Here is a 15,666-nt window from a genome sequence, read left to right as displayed (position 1 = left end):
TATCAATAATTCTCAATTGTCAGGAGTTCCCATCATGGCGCAGTGGAAACGAATCTGACTAGGAACCATGAGGTTGTGGGTTCGATCCCTGGCCTCACTCAGTGGGTTAAGGATCCAGCGTTGCCATGAGCTGTGGTGTAGCTCACAGACACGGCTCGGGTCTGGCATTGGTGTGGTTGTGGCGTAGGCCGGTGGCTCCAGCTCTGATTAGACCCCTAGGATGGGAATTTCCATATGCTGAGGGAATATGGAAAGACAAAAGCCAAAAAAAAAAAAAATCGCAATTGTGTTGACCTTGATCAACAGCCTTGCAGATGTATTCTGAGGTTGTGAGCTAGTAAAGCACCTCCAGATTTTCTCCATGAAGTCTGCAAAGCCATCCCTCAGCCCTTCTAGACAGCCTTCACTTAACCGAATTTATTTATTTATTTATTTTGTATGGTCTTGTAATCAGGCTGTTGAATTTCACTCACACAGAGGTATTTAGAATTGTTAAAAGGGCTTTGTCAAGGTTTCCAAGTCTTTCCTTCCCTCCACCTGGTTGTTTTGTTTCCTTATCACACTGTAACTTCTGCAAACAGAGGCTGCTTTAAGGTTTGTATCAAGTGAACCGCAAATGTTGAATAACTACCCTTACACAAAAAGCATTTGGAGCAACTGTGGTTGTCCAAAAGTATTTAAACAATTACAGTGGTTGGAAATATTTAAACAACTACTGTTCAAAATAGCATGAAGCATGGCTTGGGCCGTTTAGGATCTTGCAACTTTGTTAAGAGACAAACTTCCTCCCAGGACACAGGGGTGGAGTTGGGTGGTGCCCACTTGCAGTAGGAACCCACTGGAGTAAACTGTGAGGGCTTTTGCAAGAGGAGGGAAGGGGCTGGGCCTTGAAAAAGGAGGCAGGTGGGACCTGGTGGAGGAGATGGGGAGGTGTATCAGCCTGGACGTGAGAACTGATCCCCTTGGTAAACGTTGACTGGGCACAAAGGGCTTTGGAAAGAGTCAGGAGACCTGGCAGGGTAACTCAAGCCCTTTGAGCTTTGGTTTCCTCAGTTTCTGTGAGGACTGGAAGACAAGGTTTGTCAAGGTACTTGGCAAACTTCTGGCACAGGGTAGATGCTTGACGTACAATAACTTTCAACCCATCACAAGTTAGATTATGAGCAGGTGGTGGGGGCAAGGAGCTGGAGAGATTGCCTGGGACCCCTGAAGGCAGTGGGATCTCAGGAAATGCTTAAAGGCTGGCAGAGGAGGGGGTGGGGTGGGTGCAGGTTTTGGGGGGAGAGAGAGGAGAAGAGGACAGGCAGCCTCAGCTGAGTCAGCTCTGGTGGAACTCGGAAGAATTTCTGATAGACAATACCCACCTCAACAGATGGTGCTCTCCAGCCTGACACTGCTCCTGTGGGGACCCCAGATCCTCCCCACAGCCATGTGGGGGTGATTCTGAGACTCACTTTCACTCCAGCATGTGTCCGGCAGGCTCTCCTCCTTAGAGGGGTTTCTGCTGAGGGGCCACACATCCAGATCCGATGAGAAGGCACACAGCTCAGGCCAAGAGAGCATGGCACTCAGGACTGAAGCTGTGGGGGCAGCTTGCTCCTGCCAGAGTTTGTAAAGCCAGCTCTGTGCCCTCATGGTCCCCAGGTGGCTTCAGAGGCTCAGAGCTCTGGGGAGGTTTCCAAGATATGCAGGTGACACCACTGCTTATCTTCTCCTGGGCCCTGGAAGGTTCAGGCCTCGGGGATTGGGTCACTGGCTCCCTGGCTTTGGTCTTGAGCAGAGGGAGGGTGGGGTCTCTTGAGAGGTGGGGCTTATGGCTCCATCTTGCCAGCAGGGAGACTCAGCAGGAGCAGGTAGCAGCCCTCCTGTCTCCTGGATTCTGGGTCTGGATGCAGAGAGGTTCTCTTGGCCCCTTGGGCCCTTGCAGGAACCTGGGGGACACCTCACTCCGTTGTTCTGATTCAATGACCCAGGGGTCCTTTGCTGGACATGGAGGATGTGTCCTGGGCCCTGACACCGGTGAGACAGGCTGGTGACCCTGGTGTCCCTGAAGGGTGTGTCTGGGAAGGTCGTGGGGCGGGGGTGCTGAGTTCCTTTTCCTGCTGTTTCTGTGTCCCAGCTGTGGTGGGGCCCTGAGGGAGGTTGGGGCACGTGGGGCAGGGATTCTGGAGCCTGACCCTCTGTTGGAGGCGCTCCTGGCACTTCAGCCGCCAGGGACTCATCCGAGGAGGCGCTTGGGGCCTTGTTAACGGCATGGGGAGCTTATTTATGTTGGCAATTTAAAAAATGATATGTTCAGAAATGAAGCTAACTTCTAAGCACCGGAAATGCCGATGGGCACGAGGAGGAGCCAAGGGACCTGTTACCAGGACTGTGTTTATAAAGGCCCACTGATCATCTCCCAGTTGTGGCTTTTCCCAGCCTCGTTCTGACTCTGAGTGTGCTTTGTGGGGTGGGGACGTGGCTTCCTCGTTATCTGTTTGTCAGCTGGCCCAACTCTCCCGTGACTGTCCTTTGCTGGCTCAGCTGAGGCTTCTGGAGCAGGGGTGGTTGTGAGTCTGTGAATGATGATATTTGAGCTGAAGGGCATTACAGAGGCTCTGGCACAGTGGGCTCTCAGCTGAGAGGTGATGGCACTGCGGGGAGTTTTCCGTGATGCAATGGGTTAAGGATCTTGAGTTGTTACTGCAGCGGCTCAGTTTACTGCTGTGGCGTGTGTTCAATACCTGGCCTGGGAACTTCCAAATGCTGTTGGTGAGACCGAAAAAAAAAAGTACCTATTTGGTCATCAAGATAAAGTATAAGAGGAGTTCCCATTGTGGACCAGAGTTAGGAACCCAACTAGTGTCCATGAAGATGCGGGTTCAAATCCTGGCCTCGCTCAGTGGGTTAAAGATTCAGTGTTGTAGAAAACTATGGTGTATGTTGCAGAAGTGTCTTGGATTTGGTGTTGCTGTGGCTGTCGTAGGGGCTGGCAGCTGCAGCTCTGACTGGATCCCTATCCTGGGAACGTCCCTCTGCTGCAGGTCCTAAAAAGAAAAGAAAAGAAGAAAAAAAAAAAAAGATAAGGTTCAGGAAATGATAGGACATCAGGATTTTCTTTAAAATCATCTGGGCGGGTGCATATGGAAAAATGCAAATCTAAAGGACATCATGGAGAGAGTTGATAAGATCTGAACATGAGGGTTAGATAATAGTAGTTTATCACTGTAAAATGTCCCAGTTTTTTTTTTTTTTTTTTTAAAGGGCTGCACTCATGGCACATGGAAGTTCCCAGACTAAGGGACGAATCAGAGCTGCAGCTGCTGGCCTACTCACAGGCACATCAACGTCAGAGCTGAGCCTCATCTGCAAACTACACTGCAGCTCATGGTAATGCTGGACCCTTAACCCACTGAGGGGGGCCTCGGATTGAACCCGAAACTTCGTGGATACTAGTTGGGTTTGTTACTGCTGAGCCATGGTGGGAACTACCTAAAATGTCCCAGTAGTGATATCTATACTATCTACATAAGAAAGTGACCTATTGGAATTCTCGTCATGGCTCAGTGGTTAATGAATCCGACTAGGAACCATGAGATTGTGGGTTCAATCCCTGGCCTTGCTCAGTGGGTTAAGGATCTGGCATTGCTGAGAGCTGTGGTGTAGGTCACAGATGCGGCTCGGAGCTGGCATTGCTGTGGCTCTGGTGTAGGCCCTCGGCTACAGCTCCAATTAGGCCCCTAGCCTGGGAACCTCCATATGCTGAGGGTTTTGGCCCTAGAAAAAGACAAAAGACACACGCACGCACGCACGCACATGCGCACAAAAGGGACCTATTCTTAGGAACTATTTACTGAAATATTTAGTGATAAATGGTCCAGAAAAAATTATATGTATATATATATGACTATTTTATATACATATTATGTACATATATATTTATATGGGGCAAAATATAAATAATTGGTGACTCTAAAGGGCACATAGATTGAACTTTAAAATTATATTAAAATACATTAGGAAAATAAAATATATTAAATAATATTAATAAAGGTAAAATAAGTCTGGGTTGGAGGATTGGTGAGGATAAATTATTAATTGTTGAAGTTGGATGATACATAAATGGGAATTAATTTATCCTGCTGTCTGCTTTGTACATGTTTGAAGCTTTTTTTTTTGTCTTTTTAGAGCCATATCTGTTGCATATGGGGATTATCAGGCTAGGGGTCAAATAAGAGCTGCAGCTGCTGGCGTACACCACAGCCACTGCAACACCAGTTCTGAGCTGCATCCTGTGACCTGCACCACAACTCACAGCAGCACTGGATCCTTAACCCACTGAGTGAGGCCAGGGATTGAACCTGCTTCCTCATGGATACTAGTCAGATTCATTCCCCCTGAGCAACTCCTGAAACTTTTTTTTTTGTCTTTTCTAGGGTCGCTCTCATGGCATATGGAGATTCCCAGGCTAGGGTTCGAATCCCACAGAAACATGGGATCTGAGCCACGTCTGCAACCTACACCACAGCTCACAGCAATGCCGAGTCCTTAACCCATTGAGCAAGGCCAAGGATCGAACCCGCAACCTCATGGTTCCTAGTTGGATTCGTTAATCACTGCACCACAAGCAGAACTCCTGAAACTTTTAATAATAATTTTATTCTTTAAATTGAAACATATTTGACATGCTACATTGTGGAAATCGAAGGTGTACAGTATATTAATTTGATACATTTATATATCATAGGATGATTGCCATTATAGTGATCATGAGCATCTCTATCAGGTCACACAATTATTTTTAGTGGTTGGAGTAATTAAGATGTAGTATCAGTAAGATTGATGATTATAATACAATATTGTTGTCTATATTCACTATTCTCTATATTAATAGAGCTCTAGGACTTACTTTCTATTTCTCAACTGTCAAATGGGCAGAAAGGAGTTCCCACTGTGGTGCAGTGGAAAGAACCCAACTAGTTAGTACCCATGAGGACATGGGCTCGATCCCTGGTCTCACTCCGTGGGGTCAAGGATCCTGTGTTGCCGTGAGCTGTGGTGTAGGTCGTAGATGCAGCTTGGGTCTGGTGTTGTGGCTGTGGCTGTGGCGAGCAGCTGCAGCTCCGATTAGACCCCTAACTTGGGACAGACTTGTGGTTGCCAAGGGGGAGGGGAAAGTGAGTGGGAAAGACTGTGATTTGGGGGTTAAGAGATGCAAACTAGTATATTTAGAACGGATAGACAACAAGGTCCTACTGTATGGCATAGGGAAATGTATCTAATCTCCTGGGACAGACCATAGTGGAAAATTATATATGTGTATATATATATATATGACTGAGTCACTGTGCCATATAGCAGAAATTGGCACAAGATTTTTTTTTTTTTTGTCTTTCCGAGGCCACTCCCCACGGCATATGGAGGTTCCCAGGCTAGGGGTGGAATCGGAGCTGTAGCCGCTGGCCTATACCACAGCCGCAGCAGCGCGGGATCCAAGCTGCATCTGCAACCTACACCACAGCTCACGGCAATGCTGGATCGTTAACCCACTGAGCAAGGCTAGGGATAAAACCCGCAACTTCATGGTTCCTAGTCGGATTTATTAACCACTGTGCCACAACAGGAACGCCAACATTTTAAATCAACTATACTTTAATAAAAAAAAAAAACTGAAAAAAGATGAAGTCCCCTAGCAAGCTTGAGGATTATAATACAATATTGTTGTCTATATTCACTATATTGCACATTAGTGGAGCTTTAACCTCTAATTACGACTTCATACAAATTGTGCTCTTAACATTTCTCCTATCCTCGAATTCCCTAGCTCCCTGTAACCACAATTTTACTGTTTTTATGAGTTTGTCTTTTAAATAATTAATTAATCTTTAAATTTTACTTTATTTTTGTCTGAGCCTGTGGCACGTGGAGGTTCCCAGACCAGGGAAAGAACCAGTGTGGTAGCAGAGACCTCAGCCACTGCAGTGACCATGGCAGGTCCTTAACCTGCTTCGCCACAAGGGAACTCTGAGTTTGTCTTTTTTAGGTTCCACATGTAAGTGATGTCACATGGCTTGCCTCTGATTTCTCTCACTTTGTTTAATGTCCTCAAGGTCCATCCATGTTGTTGCAAATGGCAGAATGTCCTTTCTCATGGTTGAAGAACATTCCATAATATATACCACATGTATATCTATCTATAGCTATACCTGTATACTGTATCTTGTTTTTAAAAAAAAATTTATTCAAGTGTAGTTGATTTACAATGTTGTGTTAATTCCTGCTGTACAGCAAAGAGGTTCAGGTGTGTGTGTGTGTGTACTTATATCATACACACATATTCTTTTTCATATTCTTTTCCATTATGGTTTATCACAGGGTATTGAATATAGTTCCTTGGGCTGTACAGTTAAGACATTGTTGTTTATTCCTTCTATATGTAATAGTTTGCATCTACTAAACCTGAACTCCCAATCCATCCCTCTCCTATCCTCCTTCCCCTTTGGAAACCATACGTCTATTCTCTATGACTGTGACTCTGTTTCTGTTTCATAGATGATAAGTTCACAAGTGATATTATATGTATGCTATATCTTCTTTGTCTGTTCATTCAGTGATGGGCATTCAGGTAGTTTCCATATCGTGGCTATCATGAATGATGCTGCAATAAACATGGGAGAGCATATGAATGTTAATTTTAAAAAACACCAAAGCATCACAGAAAAATTAAACCTTTCTTGCAGTTCTTCTCATTTAGTTTATAGTTCAAAATTCATAAGTAGGGTGGAATGCACCATATTTTTCAGTATTTATCTATTTTTTTTTTCTTTTTCAGCTGCCCCCTCAGCATGTGGAAGTTCCCAGGCCAGAGACTGAATCCAAGCTGGAGCTGCAACCTACGGCACAGCTGAAGCAACGCCAGATCCTTAACCCACTGTGCTGGGAATCAAACCCACGCCTCCACAGAGACAAGCCAGATCATTAACCCACTGCATCACAGCAGGAACTCCTTCAGTACTTATCTTAAAGAAAATAAAACTGATACTCAAATAAAGGAAGTGTCCTACCCAAGGTCATTCAGCTAATTAGTTTTGTACTCAAAACTTTGTCTTTTTTTTTTTTGCTATTTCTTGGGCCGCCCCTGCGGCATATGGAGGTTCCCAGGCTAGGGGTCCAATCGGAGCCACAGCCACCGGCCTACGTCAGAGCCACAGCAACACGGGATCCAAGCCGTGTCTGCAACCTACACCACAGCTCACGGCAACGCCGGATCGTTAACCCACTGAGCAAGGCCAGGGACCGAACCCGCAAACCTCATGGTTCCTAGTCGGACTCGTTAACCACTGTGCCACAACGGGAACTCCTGTACTCAAAACTTTAACTCATGTCTTCTGAGTCCCAGTCTACAAATCTTTAGACAGTGCCTTCATCCTTAAATGGTGTTTGGTCAATAATTTGCGATTAATGAGATTAATGTACAGAACTTTTTATCCTGCCCCAAAAGATCCTTTGGTATTTTAGTGCTTCACTTTTTGGAAACTTTTTTTTTTATATTGAAAATACAAAGACTAATATAATATCATATGTTCACCACTTTGGCTTAATAACTGTAAATGTTTTTGCTATAAATGCTTCAGATCTTTTTTTTTTTTTAAATCAGAGAAATAACACATTAAAGGTCATTGAAATACACATGTGTTCTACCCCAGTTCAATGCTTCTCCCTCCTTAGAGACAACCATTATCATAAATTTGGCTTATATCCTTAATCTATGAAAGCGTAATTAAAAAAAAAACCGACTCATACAAATATAAAAGAAACACACATCAAAGAGTTAATCCAATTTATCAGTGAGGAAAACTGCAGGATGTTAAGGCTGGTTCAAAAAGCATTTGAGGGAATGAGTATCTTTAGGCAATGAACTTAATAAAATTAATAAAATTTATTAACTTAATAAAGAGAATTAGAGGAAGGTAATTGAGCTCATATCCAAGTGATTCTTGTGCTATATGGCAATGAACTATAAACTTTGGGGCTATTTTATCTATAAGATATCATTTGAATTTCTACAGGTTAAAAATCTATAAATTAACATGTAACTTTACTAAGTCTGAAACTTTTAATCAATAGTAAACAGTGAGTCAAACCAGATTTATTTTCCTAAATAAATCCTTGAGTGAGCATGTTAGATAATGCCCCAGAATGACAGATAATGCTCACATTTTCCCATTATTTCCAAGTTTTGAATACTTTTTCTTTTTCTTTTTTTTTTTTGGTCTTTTTGCTATTTCTTTGGGCCGCTCCCACGGCATATGGAGGTTCCCAGGCTAGGGGTCGAATCGGAGCTGTAACCACCGGCCTACACCAGAGCCACAGCAACGCAGGATTCGAGCCGCGTCTGCAACCTACACCACAGCTCACGGCAACGCCGGATCGTTAACCCACTGAGCAAGGCCAGGGACCGAACCTGCAACCTCAGGGTTCCTAGTCGGTTTCTTTAACCACTGAGCCATGACGGGAACTCCTGAATACTTTTTCTTAGTGAGTCTATATTTCTATATTTTACTTCACATAGGAATCCATAAATAGTAATAGTAGCTACAATTTTTTTTTTTGTCTTTTTAGGGCTGTACCCATGGCATATGGAAGTTTGCAGATTAGGAGTCTGATTGGAGCTGTAGCTCTGGCCTCCTCCACAGCCACAGAAATGCCAGGTCCAAGCCGCCTCTGCAACCTACACTGCAGCTCATAGCAACACCAGGTCCTTAACCCACTGAGCAGGGCCAGGGATTGAACCTGCATCTCCATGAATACTGGCCGAGTTCCTTACCACTGAGCCACAGTGGGAACTCCCATCCTTCATCTTCTCTGACTTGTGTTAATTTTTAAATTTAGGGTCTGTAAGGACTGAATTGTGTGCCTCCCCATATCAGATACTGAAGTCTTAACCCTCAGTGTCACTATTTGGGGGGGATAGTATTCTTAGGGAGGTAATTCAGGTTGGATGAAGTCATAAGGGTCAGGGGTCCATCCAATAAGATTTTTTTTTTTTTTTTGGTCTTTTTAGGGCTGCACCTGGAAGTTTCCAGGCTAGGGGTTGAATCAGAGCTGCAGCTGCTGGCTTACACCACAGCCGCAGCAATGCCAGATCTGAGCCACATCTGTGACCTAGCAATGATGTTTTTATATGAAGAGGAAGAGACATCAGGTCTCTCTTGCTTTTTGTGTGTGCAGACAGAGAAGAGGTCATATGTGGACAGCAAAAAGCTGCTGTCTACACGTCAGGAAGAGAGGCTTCACCAGAAACAATTGATGGCACCTGGAATTTAGACATCTAGCTTTCAAAACACTGAGAAAGTAACTTTCTGTTGTTGAAGCCACTAGTCTGTGGTGTTTTGTTAGGACAGCCCTAGTAGATTAATACAGATCCTGAGGACATGGTTGTGTGGCCAACTTTCCAGTATCCACATAGCCTTTACTTTTCAACCTACTGTCATTCTAATGCTTTTTCTGGTTTTTTTTACACTGCCATCACTGGGTGAGAATTTAGAAAGTTCAAATTTATCTTAGTGTTAGCTTGAGGAAAACATGATTAGAAGGAATATCTGCTATAAAAACAAATTACCTTGTGAGTTTCGAGACAACATGAATTATGTTTGGAATGTCTGTGTAACTGCTCTCTCCCCACAGATGCTGATAACAAAGTGCTGACTGTAAATTAAACACAAATAGAGAAATGGAGGTGCATCTGTGGGCTGTGTGGATTGTTCAAATCGCATAAGCTCGAAGGAACCAATTTACATGGAGTGAGAGTGGGAGAGAATGGGGTAGAAAGAGCATGGCTTTTGCAATTAAACAGGCTAAGGCAACCTGGCTTGCATTTACTGATTCATTTAGTGGCTATCAATCAATTACTGACCATGTGCAGCTTTCACGAACTGTATAACCTTGAGTCAGTTACCCTGAGTTTTTCCCTTTGCAAAACAGGAGTAAAAATACCCCAAAGTGTCATTGTAAAGATAATACATGGATAAACTCTAATCTCCTTCCTTCTCTATTTTAAAACAGAATCAATCAAGCAGATGTTTTACTTACAGAATGTAAAAGAGACGAGAGGGAAGAGCTATTTCCTAGGGAGTAAAAGTAGAGGAAGAATGAAGACTTGTGAAAGGATGGCAAATTCAGAGGAAGGTCTGAAGAGAACAGGGTTTAGTTAGTTCTCAGGAGGGGCTTAAATACATCTACTGAATTAAATGGAATTATTAGATGAGCCTACAGTTTACCTTTGAACAATATTGGGGTTAGGCATGCCTACCTCTGCACAGCTGAAAATTCAAGTATAACTTTACGGTCAACCTTCCATATCTGTGGTTCTGCATCCATGGATTCAATGAACTGCAGGTCATGTGGTACTGTAGTACATATTTACTGAAAAAAAAAATCTGAGTATAAGTGGACCTGCAATTCAAACCCAGGTTGTTCAAGGATCATCTGTATTACATTTGTCCAGTTATAAGTAACAGAAAACTCAAGCAAGATACTTAATGTGATACCTATTATTCTTTAATTAATAATAGATTTGGGGAGTTCCCGTCGTGGCGCAGTGGTTAACGAATCCAACTAGGAACCATGAGGTTGCGGGTTCGGTCCCTGCCCTTGCTCAGTGGGTTAAGGATCTGGCATTGCCGTGAGCTGTGGTGTAGCTTGCAGACGCGGCTCAGATCCCGCATTGCTGTGGCTCTGGCGTAGGCCGGTGGCTACAGCTCCGATTCGACCCCTAGGCTGGGAACCTCCATATGCCACGGGAGCGGCCTAAGAAATAGCAAAAAGACAAAACAAAACAAAAAATAGTAATAATAATAGATTTGGCGGTAGCTTCTTCTTCTTCTTCTTTTTTAGGGCAGTGCCCACGGCATATGGAGATTCCCACACTAGGGGTCAAAATGGAGCTACAGATGCCCGCCTACGCCACAGCCACAGCAACGCCAGATCCAAGGTGCATCTGCGGCTTACACCACAGCTCATGGCAAGGTCAGGTCCTTAACCTGCTGAGCAAGGCCAGGGATAAAACCCCCATCCTCGTGAATCCTAGTTGGGTTTGTTAACCACTGAGCCATGACGGGAACTCCATGGTAGCTTCTTTTAATCAGTGAGCAAATGTCTTCCCCAGAAGCCAGGTAGCTAATTTCTCCTGAAAGCTAATTGGCCAGAAGTAGATCACATGGCCACCTCTAACCAGGAAGTTGACTAATAAAGAGAGCATATGGCTTACTAAGCCTCTATGTTTTGAGGCAGGCAAAGGAGAAGGAGTAGGGATGGTTACTGGATCTATGACCCTGGGCTTAGATTGGGAGGAGAGCCAGGAATGACTACTTAATCCACTGTATTAGTGGAGGGCCAAAAAGTATGACCTGGATGGATTTGGTGTCTGTATTTGAACTGTTTTCTCTATGAAGGAAAAATGAAAATTTATCTTCTCCCACTGTGAATATCTTATCTCTTTACTACACACTCAAATCTTTATTTATAAATGCCTACTGTTAACTCATTCATGCATGTGTGTAAGCATTCATTTATTGATTCATTTAGTGGCTATCAACTGATTACCACCCATGTGCAAGAAACTGCATATGATTTCTTTGTCTTAGATAAGTCCTTGTCTTCGAAATCTAAAGGAAGCAAGAAGAGGTACCTGGTAGGAGCTGAATGTAAAGGACTCTAGGAGCTCACTAAAGTAACATGTGCAAATTAAAAGAAAGATATAACTGTCAAGACAAATTTGTGGGTTTTTTTTTCTTTTTCTTTTTTTGCTTTTTAGGGCCATACTCATGGCATATGAAAGTTCCCAGGCTAGGGGTTGAATCAGGGCTACAGCTGCCAGCCTATGCCATAGCCACAGCAACACGGGATCCGAGCTGCATCTGCAACCTACACTACAGCTCATGGCAAAGCCGGATCCTTAACCCATTGAGTAAGGCCAGGGATCGAACCTGCATCCTCGTGGATGCCAGTTGGATTCATTGACCACTGAGTCACAATGGGAACTCCAAGATAAATTTGTTAATTTGTGTTTCACCTAAAATTCTGTGGTCTCCACTAACATAGCTTTGGAAACCACTTAAACTAGTTTAAAATCCTGGTTCTGATATTACTACTGGTTTAGCCTTGGACAAACTACATAGTACCTCATCTATAAAGTAGGGTAGAAAATTCCTGCTCACAAGCAATGTTGAGAGAACCAAATGAAGTACAGCACATACGGTGTGTAGAATGGTGTAGTGCCTGGCACAAAGTATGCTTTCTGTTCATGATAACTTATATTGACTATGGATTGCAGTTTAGATTCACTGATTTCCAAATATAGTTTTGTCTGCCTATAAACAAAGACCTATTTGATTCCATCCTAGTGGAACAGACTTTCCATGAGGTAGTAAAAACTGGCATCTCCAAGGAGCTGTCAGAAATGTATAAAGCAGCATGCTGAAGATTGGTGAATGGCTGTGATTGGTACATGGTGATTGGAATGAAGAAGAGGAAGGCGCATCTGAGGTGGAATTGGGGCCAAATACCACTTATGGACTCTGGCCAACAGGAAGAGCCAGACTGGAGGGAGTGCTGTCCAGTCTTGAGGGTGCTGAAACGATGCAGTGCCCCATACAACTAGTAGCAAGGACTTTTGTCTGCATACATCTCTGCTTCCTAAGAATCATCTCTCAGGTGCCGCTCCTCTTCTCCACCTTTCTCAGAGTCTGTCACCTCAAACTTCCAACTCCATCTACCGTTCTCACTCAAACCTGCACACCTCACCCCATCTTCTCTTCTAGCTAGCTGGTTGCCGACCTTCCTGCAAATAATCCTCACGGCTGCCCACACATGCTTCATTCCTGGGATGGTGCTGGCTGTGGGAAGTAGCTGGAATGAGCCTTTGAGGACTGATGACTACAAAACACTTTCCTCCCTCAGTCATAAATAGCCCCTAGTGTCAATGTGGCTGGATTACAGCCTCGAGGACAGAAGAAGCTGAGGATGACAGCTTTCAGAAACATGGTTATAGCTGCCTGTTATTCTGTGCTGAACCCTTCATCTCCATCTTCCAAGTCTCTCCGCGTGGACTGTCCCTGCACTCCACTGACTCAGGCCTTTGCATGTAACGCCCTGCTCTAATTCCTGTCTTCTGGTTGTTTTTCAAGCTTTGGATCACCTTCTTTCTTCCTCATTTAAGATATATCTTTCCCATATTTAAATGTCCACTTTCAAATTTCCCTCCTCCATGGGGAATATAGCAAGGATTTTGTAATAACTATAAGTGGAAAGTAACTGTTAAAAATTGTATAAAAATAAAAATAATTAAAAAAAAAAAATTCCCCTCCTCCAGACCACCCTAACTGAAAGCTACATTTCTTTCTTCTGAAATCCTACAGCATTTTCACCATGGGCATGAACTTAGACCTTGGCTATAAACTGCTTTAAGCTCATTTTGAAAATCCCTAAACATGAGGTACTTTTGCCTCTCAAGCCGACCTCTGGGTACCTTGGGGGGCAGGAACCAAGATGTTGGCATGTTCTGTATTCTATATAGTTCCAAACGTATAGGCTGGATACACAGTGGTCCTCAAGAAATAGCTCTTGATTGAAGAAGAGAAGGAAAGGACTCTGGGGAGATGAAGGGAACAGAGAAGTGTACTGAAAATTGAGTAATGGCATCTCAGGAAGGGCACAGGACAGGACCTGGCTACAATAGGATTTGTAAATACAGACTCAGGTGTTGCTGAACCTACATGTGAGCATTTCAGAGAATTCTGTTCAATCTAATCTGATGAAATTGTCATAGAAATGTAGAATCACCGAGCTTGAAGGAACATCAGGGGTCACTCCAAAAAGGCATTGGCTGATGTGTGATTCACTTTTTCAACATTCTCATCAGGCTGGCATCAAACCTCTCCTCAGACCCCTCTAGTGCTGAGGACTCTGCTAGCCACAGAGATGAAACAGAATCTGATTTGGCTCAGTTCAACAGTTTTATAAAAGGAGAACTTAACACATACCTAGCATTGTGGCAGGTGCTGTTGCTGGAAGGAATGGATGGCCAATGGCTTTGCATTTCTGTGGATCCTAGGGAGTGGTGGAGGAGTTTCCTGTAACCTTTTGTCAGGTTTATCTCTATTTTTTTCCTACCTTTTCTTTTACTTCCTTTTGTGGTTAGTTCTTTCCCACAATGTTCTTTTCCTATCCTCTCCTGCCCCCCCCCCCCCACCTAGTCACACAATTTAGCCTTTCTAGAAATGTTCAAATCCTGGGGTAGTTTCTTTGGAAAAACTGAGGGCAAAAAATGATCACTCTCAGTTCTAAGAACATATAAAAATACAGAAGAAACCTGCAAGATTATGTATCTAACTGTGTCATGTAAAAGGAGATACTAAGGGCCAGACTGGGAAAATGTCTCAGTCACATGATTAAATACATTGTGAAGGGAGTTCCCATTGTGGCACAGTGGAAATGAACCATGAGGTTGCAGGTTCGATCCCTGGCCTTGCTCAGTGGGTTACTGATCTGGCCTTGCTGTGAGCTGCGGGTAGGTTGCAGATGCAGCTTGGATCCCATATTGCTGTGGCTGTGGTGCAGGCCAGTGGCTATAGCTCCAATTTGACCCCTAGCCTGGGAACCTCCATATGCCATGTGTGCAGCCCTAAAAAGCAATAAATAAATAAATAAATAATAAATACATAGTGAAGTTGAGTGAGATTAGCAGGCAATTAATTTCACCCAGTAGGTGCCAGGAGAATATTCCAGGTGACCAACATTCAACCATGTAAAATGAAAGGATGGTAACAATTTGAGCTGATATGGATGTTACATTTACATATCATTTGCATACACCCACATCAACCCCCTGCCATCTCTTCTCAGTTCCTTCTCAAGTGAGAATGTATCATTGCTTCCCTTGTTTGTCATTTTTAGTTTTTCATTTCTCCATTTCTCTTCACCCACTCAGTCTTTGGCCCAGATCCCCAGCAGTTTTCAAGGGGAAAAAGTATTCACAGAACATTAAAATTAAACTTCAGACAACTGTGTTTCTCTGACCATCTGGTCTCTGCTAGAACAGCCACTTCTCAAAGACAGGGCCTCTTGGCCTCAGTGTTCCATCCAGTTGCCAGAAAAGAGGAATTCGCAGTACGTAAGGCCCAGCGAGGGAGAGGCTGATGGTCATAGGCAGAGCCACCCAGGTGTAGTTGGGACACATAGTCTGACAAGGATTTTAATGCAAGATAATGTATTCCTTGAAGACGGGACCTCTCTTAGTCATCATATTATCTCCAGGACTTGGTCCAGCATTAAGTACAGAGTAGACCATATGTATTTGTTGAACATGTGAAGGTATGAAGTTACATAAAGAGTTTGGGGAATCCCTGTTGTGACTCAGTGGTAACGAACCAGACTAGTATCCATGATCCATGAGGATGTGGGTCCAATCCCTGGCCTCACTCAAGGGTTGAGTATAAAGAGCTATGATGTAGGTCTCAGATCCTGCCATTGCTGTGGCTGTGGTGGAGGCCAGCGGCTGCAGCTACAATTCAACCCTAGCCTGGGAACTTCCATATGCTGCATGAGTGGCCCTAAAAAGCAAAAAACAAACAAACAAACAAAAGTTTTATGCATTTATGTAAGAGTATAAAAGCTAGCTATCAG

The sequence above is a fragment of the Phacochoerus africanus genome, chromosome 4 (genome assembly GCF_016906955.1).
Source record: "Phacochoerus africanus isolate WHEZ1 chromosome 4, ROS_Pafr_v1, whole genome shotgun sequence".
NCBI lineage: Eukaryota > Metazoa > Chordata > Mammalia > Artiodactyla > Suidae > Phacochoerus > Phacochoerus africanus.
This window is presented reverse-complemented; position numbering follows the sequence as displayed.